Source organism: Lipophrys pholis (genome assembly GCF_963383615.2).
Source record: "Lipophrys pholis genome assembly, chromosome: 16".
Classification (NCBI taxonomy): domain Eukaryota; kingdom Metazoa; phylum Chordata; class Actinopteri; order Blenniiformes; family Blenniidae; genus Lipophrys; species Lipophrys pholis.
In genome coordinates this window covers 17113152-17127181 of record NC_137634.1, presented here as the reverse complement: position 1 = coordinate 17127181, position 14030 = coordinate 17113152, and the positions used below count along the sequence as shown (strand labels likewise).

At 40.9% G+C, this 14030-nt stretch overlaps 1 protein-coding gene across 3 annotated transcripts in view; it reads right to left on the bottom strand.

The window, feature by feature from the left end:
- The window catches only part of fstl4 (follistatin-like 4), a 209627-nt gene extending 204842 nt beyond the window's left edge, over positions 1-4785 (bottom strand). Inside the window, exon 1 of one of the 3 annotated variants that reach the window (XM_080483999.1) lies at positions 4382-4785. The gene's annotated coding sequence lies outside the window, so the exon portion shown is untranslated. The remainder of the gene's footprint in view (positions 1-4381) is intronic. The other 2 variants (XM_080484000.1, XM_080484001.1) reach the window with 2 other exon arrangements.
- Between the last annotated feature and the right edge of the window lie 9245 nt (positions 4786-14030).

The window sequence follows — 14030 nt, the reverse complement described above, 5'->3', positions numbered from 1 at the left end:
GGGATAAACAGACTTTTGATCGCACATAAATCCGGATACAGAACTTCATTTTTCATGTATGGAAATCAAATTATTGATTTTAGCTTATAAGTTGTTTTTTGACATTTTGACCCACTTCAATGGCAAAAACAAAACATCTCTGCTCAAAGGTCCCCATATTGATATCGCTTCCAGAGATCTGAAAAGGTTAATCAAAGCTAATTCTATTTATCTTCATTTACAGTCTCAAACCACTGAAGAGTTTTCGTTTTATACGCAGCAGACCAAAAACGACTGGTGATTAACCTCAGATTTCCTCCCTGGAACTGATCCAATAGACAATATGTTATCTACTAACATGCGTGGTGTAACATTTCAGGACAGCCATAAATCACACCACTCTGTCAAATAAGATTTGATTAAAAAAGGAATACAGAACTTTTGCTGTATTAGACAGGGGAATAAGGAATAACTGCATAAAAAAAAGGGACAGGCAGATGGCTGAATAAATTCAAACCAGAAAACAGATATGCTGCACGACCTTTCTGTAACCCCTCTTCTCACTTCTTTCTCTCCTCTGACTCTTTCGTCAGTTTCCTCCTTTCAGGCAGAGGAGGCAGTGAGCACTATTTGCTCAGAGCTGCGCTGCTGATACTCAGAGCTCAGCTGCTGTGTTCATATGGGATGCAGCAGTAAAGGTCATTTCTAGAAGTTCAACATTAGTGATCGGAATTTCAAGTGAACCGTGTTGCCCACACTTTGCGGTCCTGCACTGCGGGGAGTACCGGGAACATATCAGGTGAGCCGACGGGCCCCGTAATGTCTCCGCGGAATGAAAATGTATAAAATCTAATGGAGCGGGTTACTGGCCCGCCTCAGTTTCGGTGTCATTCATATTAAGTGCTTTCCATTGTCACAGGCCTCATTTTAATCAGAGTTATATTTCTCTGGGTATGAGTGGGTGAGAGTGTCAACGTGCCCCCTGTTAAACCCTCCAGAAAGAATTTCATCTGTTCAATTTAAAACTAATCTTGTCAGCCCCATCAGAATGGGAGGGTATGGTGAAAGAGCCAGGCCACAAGAGTGTGACTCGCCATCTGTAATGCATTTTTTTTTTTTACCTTTGTTTTGAAGTATGGCTCATTATAGGTCTTTGTTAAATTTGCAAAGCAAAGTCGCCAATGCAGAAAAGGAAGCGAGCAGAGTTTACCTGGGGGGGATGGCTTTGTTGTGTGAAAATAAATCTTGCTCCTGATTAGACGGGCTCTGCATGGGGTTTGGGTGATGGGATGCCAAGCATTTAAACTGTTCACCAAATGGGGAGTTGTAATTGATATGAAAAATGTAATTTATTCAAATTAAATGTTACATGGAAGTGTCATCCAGGGTGTTTTATACATGGAACGTTTGGAGGTTGCCGTGTGTTCTTCCAAATAAAAAAAGATACAGGTCATAATAACAAAAAAAAGAAATAGTGCAAATAAGGAACAGCACTAGCAAGTGATGGCAATGAATATTTAAATAAACACTGTAATTATTTAATGTATGCTCATTAAAGCCAAATACAGCATGCACAGTCCATCCATTCTTAATCTCACTTGATTCTACACACACACACACACACACACACACACACGCACACACTTATACTTATGGGCAATTGACCTCAAATGTGTGCGTTTGTAATGTTAATTAAGAAAACCAGAGAAAATCCAAACTTGCAGAGGAGAACATGAAACCCCATCCCTTAAGAAAGAAAGAAAGATTAGGCTTAAATCCCACTGGAAGCAAGAACTTCCTGGTTGCACTGCTTTCCGAGTGCTTACTTACCATAACATAGATTTAGCGAAAACTGCAGTTTTGAGTTTAAAGTTGTGTAAGACACAACTTTAAACTCCCAGATGAATCAAAATGTGAGCATTGGATAGAAGAACGTACTCACTTCTATTTGTAAAGCTTTTTAAAGCATGACACTGAAGTCCAACCCTGTGTTGTGTATTGCCGACTTCAGAATTTGATCATGTGCAAACAAAAAGCGCTTTGACCATATGCCATGTGTCACATTATCAAGTTCAAACAATACTATGTTCAGAGTTCACTTTTACATATCATCTTAAAATCACTTAACTTGGTTATTCGATAAATAATAAGATGTTAATGAAGGATCAACACAGCAGACGAGCCCTAAAAATAACTTCATCTACTTGATTGTGGACTCACTAACTACAAAAACAACGACACCATTGACCTTATGTAACAACTTATTGGAGAGGGAAAGCTGACTGCCGCTTATATTGTGCCGGTGTCACTTGAAAAGTCAATTACATGCTTATGATGATGTATTCAAATGCAGTCTGGAGACATGGATAAATAGACTGTCAGACCAAGAATAGCTTATGTAGCATACCTTGCAAAACCTGTGGGAGCATGAGCTTCACTTACACAACTGCAGACTTCTACTGCCATCAGTGAAATCCTCACTTATCCAAAAGGCACGACACATAGCACATACACATACACACAACCGTGCTACTTCAAGATGGTTTGCAGGAATTAGGCAGTTATAGCATGAGTACACTCCAGAAGCCTAATTCAGTTCTAATGACTGGAATGTGAGCAGTGAGGATTTTACTTTGCCCGTGTGCATATATGTGTAGGTACAGCAATGTGTCTTGCTTGTCAGTTAGTAAGTGTGTGAGTCATCCCACTATTAGGCTGTCTCTGAAGCGCTACAAGCAGCCATAATCTGCCGGACACCGCACCGTAATGGTTCTTGGTGAGACAGCTAATAAGTTACACACCAGATTGCAAACTACAGTATGCCCGAATGACTCTCTATTCTAAGCTACATCATTATTTCTCAACCTGACCCCGGGGTGAGCTGCAGAACTGCTCTGACAGGGTTCAGGACATGGTGTCCCCCCAGTTGCCGTGTCTTTTTGATTGTGGCATTGCCGCACATCAGAGTGTTTACCAAGTCAGCATGTGTGCATTGTCACATGCTTGCTTGCTTGTTTGTTTGTTTTGTCCAGTAAAGAATGACTGAGGTAAAAGTCTCCAGGGTGCATGGGGTTGTAAATCACGAGTCCAGTTTGACAGACACCATGTCGCAGGAACTGATTCATCTGAGAACCACTGTCATTAATATTCTCATGAGGGTGAACTATTGATCCATGCAGATGCTTCCACATGTGTGTGTTGTGTGTGTGTGTGTGTGTGTGTCGGGGGGGGGGGGGGGGGGGGGGGGGTCCAGTGTGTGGGTGGTTGGCCCACAGAAAGCTGAAAAGCTATGATTGTATTTATGGATTTATTTATTTTACAAGCAGCTCAGTGATGAATGGATATCATTTTGTTGCTGGATGTTGTGTCCACTTCTGGTTCAGTTAGAGAGGGAATCCAACAAAATCAGAAAGAAATTGGAGGTGTGTGGGGGGTAAGCGAGAGAGCGAGAGACCGGAGTGTTTTCAGCACCATGGAGAGCTCTCCGGTGCAATATACGCTGTATCACGGTGTGCGCGCCGACCAATCCTCATTTCCCACCCGGCTGGCCGTCACGGAGGCTTTGCTGCCGCTGTGCCAGCTCTCTGGTGACACTGATAGGATTTTCCCACGAGGGCGCGCTGAAGTAGCTCATTTACAACAATCAGACTCGAAAATCGTGTCATGTTTAGAGCTTCTTCCACCCCTCTCTTTTAACTCTCGAGAGTTTGCGTGCTGGAGGGCGAATGTGCGCCATAAGACACAGATCGTCAAAAAGACTGAGTCTTGCCAGCGTCCTGCCAAAGAAATTGGCCGGACAGGCGAAGGAGGGGGTACAGTGGGAGGTGGAGGGAGGGGGCGTCGGGACGGGAATCCGTGCCAGAGAGCACGGCCAGGGATGTGCGTGTCTCACTGTGTTATCATCTCAGTCCCTGCGCTGCGTGAACAAACCTGGCGCATCCGGGCGCAGGACTTCAACTGGAGCCATTTATCATACAGTGCCCCGTTGTTTTCCAGCTAGTAAAGAGCCACCGCACGGTAAGAAGAGGTTAGCAAAAAAGCTGACATCTGGTCATATTGAATGATTATCACACCCCGTTTTGTGCCAGACAAAAAAATAAAAGGAACTGTAGTTAAACACTGCCAGATAAGTCATTGGCATCGCCCTGCGCTATAAGGCTGCACCTCTCACATACTTCTCCCTCTCTATTATTGATGCATTTCTCCTCTGTTATAAACTAATTCAAAATTTAAAAACACCACCACTGCCAGCACAGCTTACAGTTTCCAGTCACTCACACTCAATGCTGCAAACATTGCGGGCAGAGCAGCGCCACGCATTTAAAGCGACCAAACTTGTTGGTGGAAATAAACAAGAAATATACACCAAGTACACCTTAGAGAATGTGGCTTACTGTCTTACCTGTGATATTCCGGGGCAAGGTGACAGGGTGGGGGGGAAAAAAAGAGGAAATTCGTGCAAATATGCCCGGGATTTTCACGCAGGGACTGGTCCAAAAACTGCGCTCTGCTTGTAGTTCCACTGCGCACGAAGGAAAATCACAGGTTGAAAATTAAGCTTGAGATTAATTGATGAATGAGAAGCGGCTGTGGTGGCGGCAGCAGGTTTAAAAGCGCGTCCCAACTCTCAGCGGCGGCGGCTCGCCATGCTCCGGCTCCTCCGGCTGCTTTTCCTCGCTCGTCTCTCCGCGCTGCGCTCCTGCTCTGCCCTATTTCAACTCCTCTCGCGCCGCTCGCCTCCTGACGTCAGCCGCTGCACGCCGAATGCGGTGCGGCTGCATCTGCAGATTCATCGCACCGGAAAGCGACACCTGTGTGCGCGCGCACGCCTGCATGTTGCGTGTGTGTGCGCGCGTGTGTGTCTCGCCAGACGCACTGACAGTAACAGAGAATTAAAAAATAAATTAAAAAAAACAAAAGATGAGAAAAAATAAATAAAAACTCTCCAAGCTGCTTGAAGTTTTTTTTTTTTTTTTTTTTTTTTCTGTAGTAAAATTCTAATTTCAATATTTGGGTGCAGGGTCATGTGTTGCATACTGGGACAGGTTTGTGTGTCATTTCTGATATGTTAAGTATTGATTAATAAGTAGGCTCAAAGAGGTGATCAAGATGAAAAGATAACAAATGATGCTGTTTGGTTCATTCAACATCAAGAGCAAATGTGTTGGAAGGTAGCAACCGTATGCATTTTTTATTGTGTTTTTCCACAAATTGTTTTTCCACTCACACCCTAAAGGGCGGCCTCGTGCAAGCATTGGCACTGAGACAACAACGATAGCAACATCACAGGTAAATCAGCCAGGCAGTAGTGACAATGATGGGAGTGATAGACATGCAAAAGCTGGGAAAGTGAATGGACACAATACCTGCTATATACAGCATCCACAGTTTTATATGCCTCTAAGAATGGAGGAGGGTGAGCTGTGCATGGCACAATTAAGTCTACATATTCTAAAAAGACACGAGAATGGTGGCGTCCCCATCAAAATTGCATGTGGCACTAAAACATTAATGCTCAATGTAACATTTATCAAGACAACGGAACAAAAGAAGGTTGGAAAAAATAAGAGTCAAAGAAAAGGGAGGTGGAATATGATGAAATAACAAAAAAATATATATAAAGGGACTGTAAGAAATGAAGCAATCATTCTTTGCTGGAGGCTGGAAAAAAAAAACAAGGACATGTAATAGATGTAACCTGCAGTAACAGGTGATGTCTGATAAGATGGGAGCTGACTTGCAGAATGCAGCTTTGGCAGCAAACTCAGTCCTACTTTGTTGTGTTGTGCTTTTCACACGTGAGGAAAATTAATCCATTCAGGCCTCTTTTGGGAGTATTTTCAAATGTTCACCTCATTGGCAAACTGCAAAGACTGGCACGGAGGTTAAAGAAAGGAAGTCAATTAAAAGGCTTCAGAGAGGTTGAGGAAAAGGGAAATGTAGTAATTAGCACACAAAAACAGGCATTTCCTTTGATTGACATCTGCCTTTTTTCAAATGCAAAATGGATAAACATCCAGTTTCTAGAAAGAATGTAGACAGTAAAATGCATAAACATATTTTCAAGCTATTGGTTGACAGCAACAAAAATAAGCTGTGTTTTTTTATTTTTTTATATATTTCATTGTTTTGTGATTGGATTACATGACTGGTATGCAGTTGTTCCCATTGGGCAGCAATAGCACTTGATGGAGGTTTTAAGTCAATTAATTTATGTCATATGGAGCATTGTGATCATTTCTATGGTCCATTTTCATCTAAGTGGCCTCTCTAATTCAATTTTCTTTCATAAGGGTGAAGGTATAGTCTTCTGAAGACTAAAGTAAGCCATTGAAGTTCACTATCAACACACACACTGTTGAGTAAACTGACTATTTGTCCATGATAGACTTATAATCAGTGGAGCGGGATGTAGTATGTGTCAGCACCAGAGACAGATACTCAGCAGGAAACTAAGAGTTTTGATTATTTTCACAGAATGGCCATAACATTTGCACACACTGTCAGTGTCTTTCAAATAGAATATAGATACAACTATTATCTGAAATGAGAAAATGCAGCCACAAAAAGAAAGAAAGAAAGAAAGAAAGAAAGAAAGAAAGAAAGAAAGAAAGAAAGAAAGAAAGAAAGAAAGAAAGAAAACCAGGTAAAGAAGGCAGTATTTTAAGTCTGAATAACACCAGGATGCAATGATTTGCATCTCCTTTTTCACCTACATTAGAATACAAATACCAGCAGATCAGATGCATAATGAATGTTAGTTGAGGTTTTTTTGGGATATTTGTTTGTCTGTTGTTTAATTAGATGTCTGCAATACCTATGAGGAAAGTTGTAAGATGAGCAAATAAAACCTGAAAGAGTAAGTTGTATCAGTAAGAATAGACTTTTCTTCAACTAATTATATTAATTATCAATAATGGGTCTGAATATTTAAAAAGAGGGGGTGTCACAGAAATTATGATAAACAGTGATGATATGTTTAAAAAAAAAAAAAAGACCAAAACTTTAAAAACATATTAACAAATTGGAAATAGTTGCTCAATGGTAATTTATGAAGGTGTGACGGTCCCAGTTTCCACAGTACATCAAATGATTCAGAAGATCCAGTGAAATCTCTGTGTGCAATGGACAAATCCAAACGTCAATATTGAATTGCGAGTAATCATCGGTGCCTCAGGCGGCACTGCATTAAGTGCAAGCATGATTATGAGTGAAAAAACCTTTGCATGGGCTCTGGAACATTACTGGAAATCACTTTCTGAGCACAGTTCACCATTCAAAAACACAAGGTGAAGCTGAGCCTTACAGAACGAGTCGTTTCTGAACACAATCTAAAATCAGGACTTAAGATCAAATTAAATGGATGGAGGCAAAAAAAGAAACTATTCACTGGTCAGGTGAGTTAGGATGCTGCACAGGTGCCACGGTGGATAGACTAATTAGAAAAACAATCCAATAAACTTTTCTCAGGAAGTGTTTAATTATAAATCCTGCATGACAACAACAACCACTTGCTCTATCATGCTGAAGAACCTAACAACAGTAAATATTTAATATGCACTTACACTTTCTTTTATGAGGACACCTTCTTTCACACCTTCAGGTTAGTGTACAAACAAACACATACGAGGAGCACAGAAACACACATCCCTTAACCCGTCTCTGGGCCATCGGAGTGGAAATGTTCAGATCCATATTATTGACAAATGCATACCAGATCTATTCATAAACCCAACAGCTCTCTGGGCACTGCAGAGACGATCGCAGACTGCGGTCGGCGTACCCTGAGTGGCAAATCAATCACACCTAAATGGTAGAAATATGAATTAACCCTGGAGGGGCTCATATAGACGACAGCCGTGCGTGGCATCGCAAATGGAGCATCTCTGGGCAAGCTTAGTTTCAAACTAGCATGTGGGTATCGAGCAGCAACAGCAGTCATCATTATCTCTGTCATCATTTGCTCCGGAGTGTTTGTACTAGCAGTCATACATCAGAAACATAATATCATCTTCTCGCAACCTTAAAGGCACTGAGGCATGTGTCAGCACTAAAAGGTCTCTCTCACGTAGGCGCTCCCTCAGAGACAGAAACACCCGGAGATAGAGTCATAATTCTTCTTTATGTGCTTTTTGCTCCAGCTCAACACTGCCAGCGTTCACGCCGTTCACATATGAACACACACATCTACATCACATCCTGCAGTTGAGATGTTTACTGAAAATAATTTCCCAAATAATGAAGAACTCAGACATGATTTGAATTTGTTGCACGTGTTAATGCACGGACGTTTTCCAAAAGGTTGTGAAATAAATAGAGGTTGGACTCAAAACTACAAGAAGCCAACCGACCAGAAAACTGTTGTTTCCACATACTGGTGACATTAGATGATCATGCAATATGCATAATTGGGTATAATGACAATAAAACATTCATATTCTTGAAATACACCGTATGGTTGAGGTTCAACTAGTAGACTGGAGAGGTGACATCTTAAGAAAAAAAAATACAGAGATAATTATGGGCAATTTTACTTGTGATAAAATAAAAAAACAAGAAAAAAACAGTTGGTGGCCTCAGTGTTAGAGCAGCAAGCTGAGAGGATGGGCTTGGATTCCCACTGTCCCCAAATCTGATAAGAATTGCATTAGGAAGTGCAAGCAACAAAAAACTTTTGCAATATCAAACAGGCAATATGCTGTGGTAACCTCGGAAGAAAGCAAATGAAAGAAGAAAATCATCGTCAAAAAACGACTAAAGCATCTCAACTGAGCAGTACAGGTCAAGAGTACACAAAATACTTAGTGGCAGCGGTGATGTAAAAGTTGCAATATCAAATGCTGAAAATGATATAAAAGGTGAAGGTAAGTCGCAGCGATTAGATAAAGGCCCCGTGCACAACATAACCATTTGCTCCACTGTCAGCCCCGGTAAGTAAAGGACTCCACTTTCACACTGTAAATAGCCTCTGTGCCATCTTCGAGAAGTTCTCCAACTTTACAAAAAGCTCCACCTTTGAAAGGTTTTTACGGCCACTCGCAGATGTCATTCTCTGATCTGTGTTCCTTTATGAAAACAATGGCAATCCCGAACCGTCGATAGTTCAGGTGTATCCGTCCGTCACTCCTCGCGGTATATCACTCAGGTGATACTGACAACCATTTTTATTGGAAATATTTAATGAAAACTCTTTTGTAAGAAAACAAGTCAATACAAAGCATTACTTTAGAGGTGTTGTGTCATCAGTCCATTAATCATGATGTCATTGGAAATCATTTCACACCATAAAGTAGTTTTACTGAACTAAGTCTTCTTGACAAGTTTAATTTACTGTTCAGGGCCTTCAGTTAGAGCACTCTGATTTAGTGAGGTTTTATGGCAGCGAACAAACAGAACAACAATGGTAAACCCAGGGTATGAAATCTGGCCTTTTAATGTACAGGCTCCATTTGTTAGCTGCATTGCAATCATTTGGATAATTATGCATGACTTACGTATGTTTTTGTCAATTTAACACAAAAAAGTTTGCATATTTACATTCAACTGACTGGGGACATTTTTCTTTACATATTACGGATTTCATACTGTTCACTAGTGAATAGGTAAATTGAATAACCAGGCAAAAATGTTAAAAGAAAAACTTTCAAACTTATAACATTTCAAACGTTTCCGTGTCCTCTTGCAGTTGATTTTGTACATGGTGATGCAGTGGTTAGCACTCAGGGATTAACTTGTGGTTTAAGTCCTGGCCTTTCTGTGTGGAGATTGCATGTTCTTGTGCGTTGGTTTTTCATTTTTACTTTATACTACAGTTGCATACTTGCACAATCCAAAAATGTTCATCTCAGATTAATTGGTGACTTCCAGCTTGCCGTAACGCGAGTATAAAGGATTGATGGATGCCTGTTTTTGTCAATTCCACAAATTCCACAGAAGCTGCCGTCACATCCACCCTTCCCCAAGGCCAGGATCGCATTAGAAGCATGTTTTTGTGGTAAGCCAAACTTGATGTCAAAGTGAAATTTCGTCGAACCTTTTTGACAGAAATCCAGTTTTGTGTGCACCACTGTTACACCAAAGCTTTGTAAATATTAGCTTTTTCTCAAGTCACGACTTGAAAGCGAGTTTAAAACCAAGCAAGTGGCTGTTCAGCCTCTGAAAAGTGAAAATAAGGGCACCTTTGGTTTTTTGTTTTCATTTCACAATTGTACATCTAAAGGTATTTCATTTCCAAAAAGTAGGCTAATACACACATAAACACAGCCAAAGAATCCCTCTGTGTCCCTGCACAACTGCATCACCAGTTTCTCTAATGTTCCCGCACAACTGACAACTTTACACAAACACACTGGTGCACTTGCACAGACACAATACATAAATAACTGTACTTCATCCGTGCTCTATTGAATAGAACTGTCAGAGAGCCTGTACTGTAGCAGCTGCAGTACTGTTGTTCAATGAAATGACTTGCCACTGGAGAGCAAGGCAGTGCAGACAAAGTGTTGCGTTAGCTTCTTTTTGTAGCCTCCAGCCACGAGGCTTCTTATGGACAAACCAGGGCTTTTGATTTGTTATGCTGCCCCCCCCCCCCCCCCCCCCCCCCCCCCCCCCCTCTTCTCTCTCTCTCTCTCTCTATGTTGATGCGAACTAAATTTTTTTAGTCTTGGACCCCCCCTCCCACACACACACACACACACACACACACACACACACACACACCACACACACACACACACACACACACACACACACACACAACGCATCCCTTGTATAATGGTCTTTGTTTCCTCCTCCTGCCCTGCTCCAATTTGATGGCAGCCGCAGCCGCCAGGTTCCCCAGATGACCATTGAGATAGAGCTAACAGATGAAAGCAGCAGTAAGACGCTGGCGGTAATGGTGCTACAGCTCCGGCTTACAGCCCATATTTCTCACTGATGGCTCTGCTGCCCTGCCTCCCTCTGACACCTGCAGGAGTGAGCTACTTGGAAGAGTTGTTAGCATTACGGAGGAAGAAACAGGAGCTCGCATGCCACGTGCAAGGAAATAAACACGCTCATGTCTCCTCGTCATATCTTATTCAGGTATCTACACACATAATTCACATATTCACATGTCAAGAAGATGTATAGCGAGTAAGCAGCATTTCATGCGATGGAAGCAAGTCCAAAATGTCAATCTGTCCATCTTGTAGAACAATGAACCGTCACGCATTAGAAGCTCAAGATGTAGGTATCCAAAACATTTCAAATGCAAGAACAAATAGCTTCTTTTTCATCTCCATTGTTCAAACCAAATACAAGATGATTATGTTTATGTTATAATTTTAACCGTCTGTATTCATCTGTGCCAAAATGGCACTTTCTTAAAACAAGTTTTTTTTGTTTTTGTTTTTTTTCTAACTCCAGTTAGCACACTTGCTAAAGTTTCAGCCACTGTTTCTTTCTTTAATCTGATTATTCATTCCACAAGTGACTGAGCAGGTTCATTGCTTCAGTCAGATTTTTCTTTATCGTTGCTGCCAGCGTCAATCTGCATCTCATCCTAAATGTATAGAGCGTTAACACACTTTGTGCATTCAGTGGAGCATTACATGCATGACAGACATAAAAATACAATCCATCACTGGACAGATTGAGATGCTGACAAGGTGTCTGGTAAATGTGATGTCTGACAGCCAGACGAGAAGCCACATGGCAAGAAGTGAAGCAGGTGCACAGACCGTGATGCAGATCCCGGGTTACAATATGCGTCCCCATACATAATCTGAACTGAGACAAATGATTAAACAGAAAGAGCCAATAGAAGAGCTACTCTCTACTTTAAATAGCAAATATTTCAGATATCTTTCAGTATTTCTGAAGTGGTTATTTACACAGTAAATGATGTGTGAATCTCGGTCGTGTCTGACCATAAGGGCATGATCATTTTTGAAATATAGTAAATATTCAAATCCACAAATCATTCTTAACACAAATGTATTCATTTTTGTCCTCAAAGCTAAGCTTCAATGAGATCATGGCAGTGCCATTGAACAAAATATTGTTTAACGTTAACATCTGAAACACTTCTAAAAGATACAAAAAAATAAATGTGACAAATGCAGATTATGAGTGTGTTCACACCATCTAAATTAGTTGTAGTCAATGCGAAAACTGGTGCTGGCAATGCTTTAGCAGGGTCATTCTGAATCAGCATGAATATTCTCTTCCCAGCTCTTGTGTGCACTAAACAAGCACACCCAGACTGTTTGGGAAGCAAGTCTCGGTCTGCTTCCAAACACTGTGGTGTGGTTTTGATTAAATGTGATTGTTTTAAACTGACCAAACACAGGATGTGAGGGGCTTGAGAAACACCTTAGCTTTAGTAGATCACAGATGATGTGTGCAACAGAGGAACTCCTGCCACAACTGCTTATACATTTCCGGTGTCAGACATATATTGCAATAATCCCTTCTTTTGAAACAGTTTTTTTGAATTATATTAAAAGATGCAAAAGGAACAACACTAATGTGTGAACAGCTAACTTTGATGCAAAGTGTGATCTGGTCTTCTTAAGACCTCAAAACAAGTGGTTGAACCTTCTAACTCACCTTATAGAAATGTTATAGTTGTTCTCAACGGCACCTGTGGCTATTGTTGTGCGAATGACAAAAATATTACTGGTCATGAACTATGAAGCGCATTGAGATGTCATTATAGAAGTGGTTAAAAAAAACAACAACAAAAAAAAAAAAACTCACACTATATAAGTAAAGATTCACCATTAAACAGCCAGAGAAAGTGATCCTCATCCAAAGACCCAAAGTTATACAAGTTTTTTAGCTTTTCCAATTTGTAACACATCCAGTAAAAACTGACTAATTAAATAGGCTTGTTGGCGACTTTACTGAAGTCACATTCATTATATCCAAGTGTGTCCGAGCAGGGCGATGCTGAAAACTTTGCAGAACCACAGTTGTGAGTCACTGCATAGCCAGTTGTCGTTTAATTTGCTTGAACTGTTCCTCATCCACGAATACAACTGTTCAATTAGCTAGATTGCTTTCTATGTGACACCGTGTGCTAAAGTATTCTTGGATAATTCCTATTTGTTGGAGAAGAGAAAAGAACGCACAGTGTGGGCACCTCAGCAGGTACAGTGGACTGGTGTTTGTGTCCGTGCTCAGCTCTTTCCTTAGCAAAAGAGAGATTGAAGGACCTTCATTTTGAGGAAAAATGTCCTAAACTGAACTATGCAACAAGTTTGGCTGTTGTACTATCATCTGGAGGCTTTAAGAAAACGTCTTATCGGCTCGACATATTTAAACAAGGGTTTAAATATGAATGAAACACGATCACTTTCAGATAGAAACAAATTGTTCATGGGGAGACGTTGTTTGAACTTGTTTGGTAGTTTAAACAAACGGGTTAGTCCTCGTGCACTCTCTCACTCTCCTCAGCAATTTTCTCAGACTTCTGAAAGCAGCCAAAATAGCTTTAGCTGCTTGCTTGGCTCTCAAAGTAATAGCCTGGATATGCACACATTTGTGCCTTACAAAGAGGTTTGCAGCAAAAAATAAATAAATCCAGCACAGCCCTCACCACCAGTGAATGTCTGTCTCTCATGTCACACTTCAGTTTCCCAGCCTTGTCTTTTGGTAACAGTGTTTTTTGTTCCATTTGTGAGTTGGGGATGCCTGGGAGGACAATTCTTGCAAGTTGTGTTATACATCTTGTCTTTAGAATGACATGCACATTACAAATATACTAAGAACATGCATTTCATACATAATAGGCAGATCCATTTGTCTTCAAGCAGTGTTAGTGAAAGCAGGATCTGCATATTCGGATTTACAACAGCTGATACAGGTTTCACTGTATTCAAGAATCCTAAACGGATACACACTACCATGTCATTCTTAATTCTTTTAATTCTTTTCATGTTTGTCTACACAGTGAATCTATCAAACACTAACCACGTTGAGCCTCAAGAAAAGGGTGAGTCTTAACTGCTGTTAAGTATGAGGCCAGTTTACAATCAATACTTTTGTCACAGTTCAACCGGATGTTA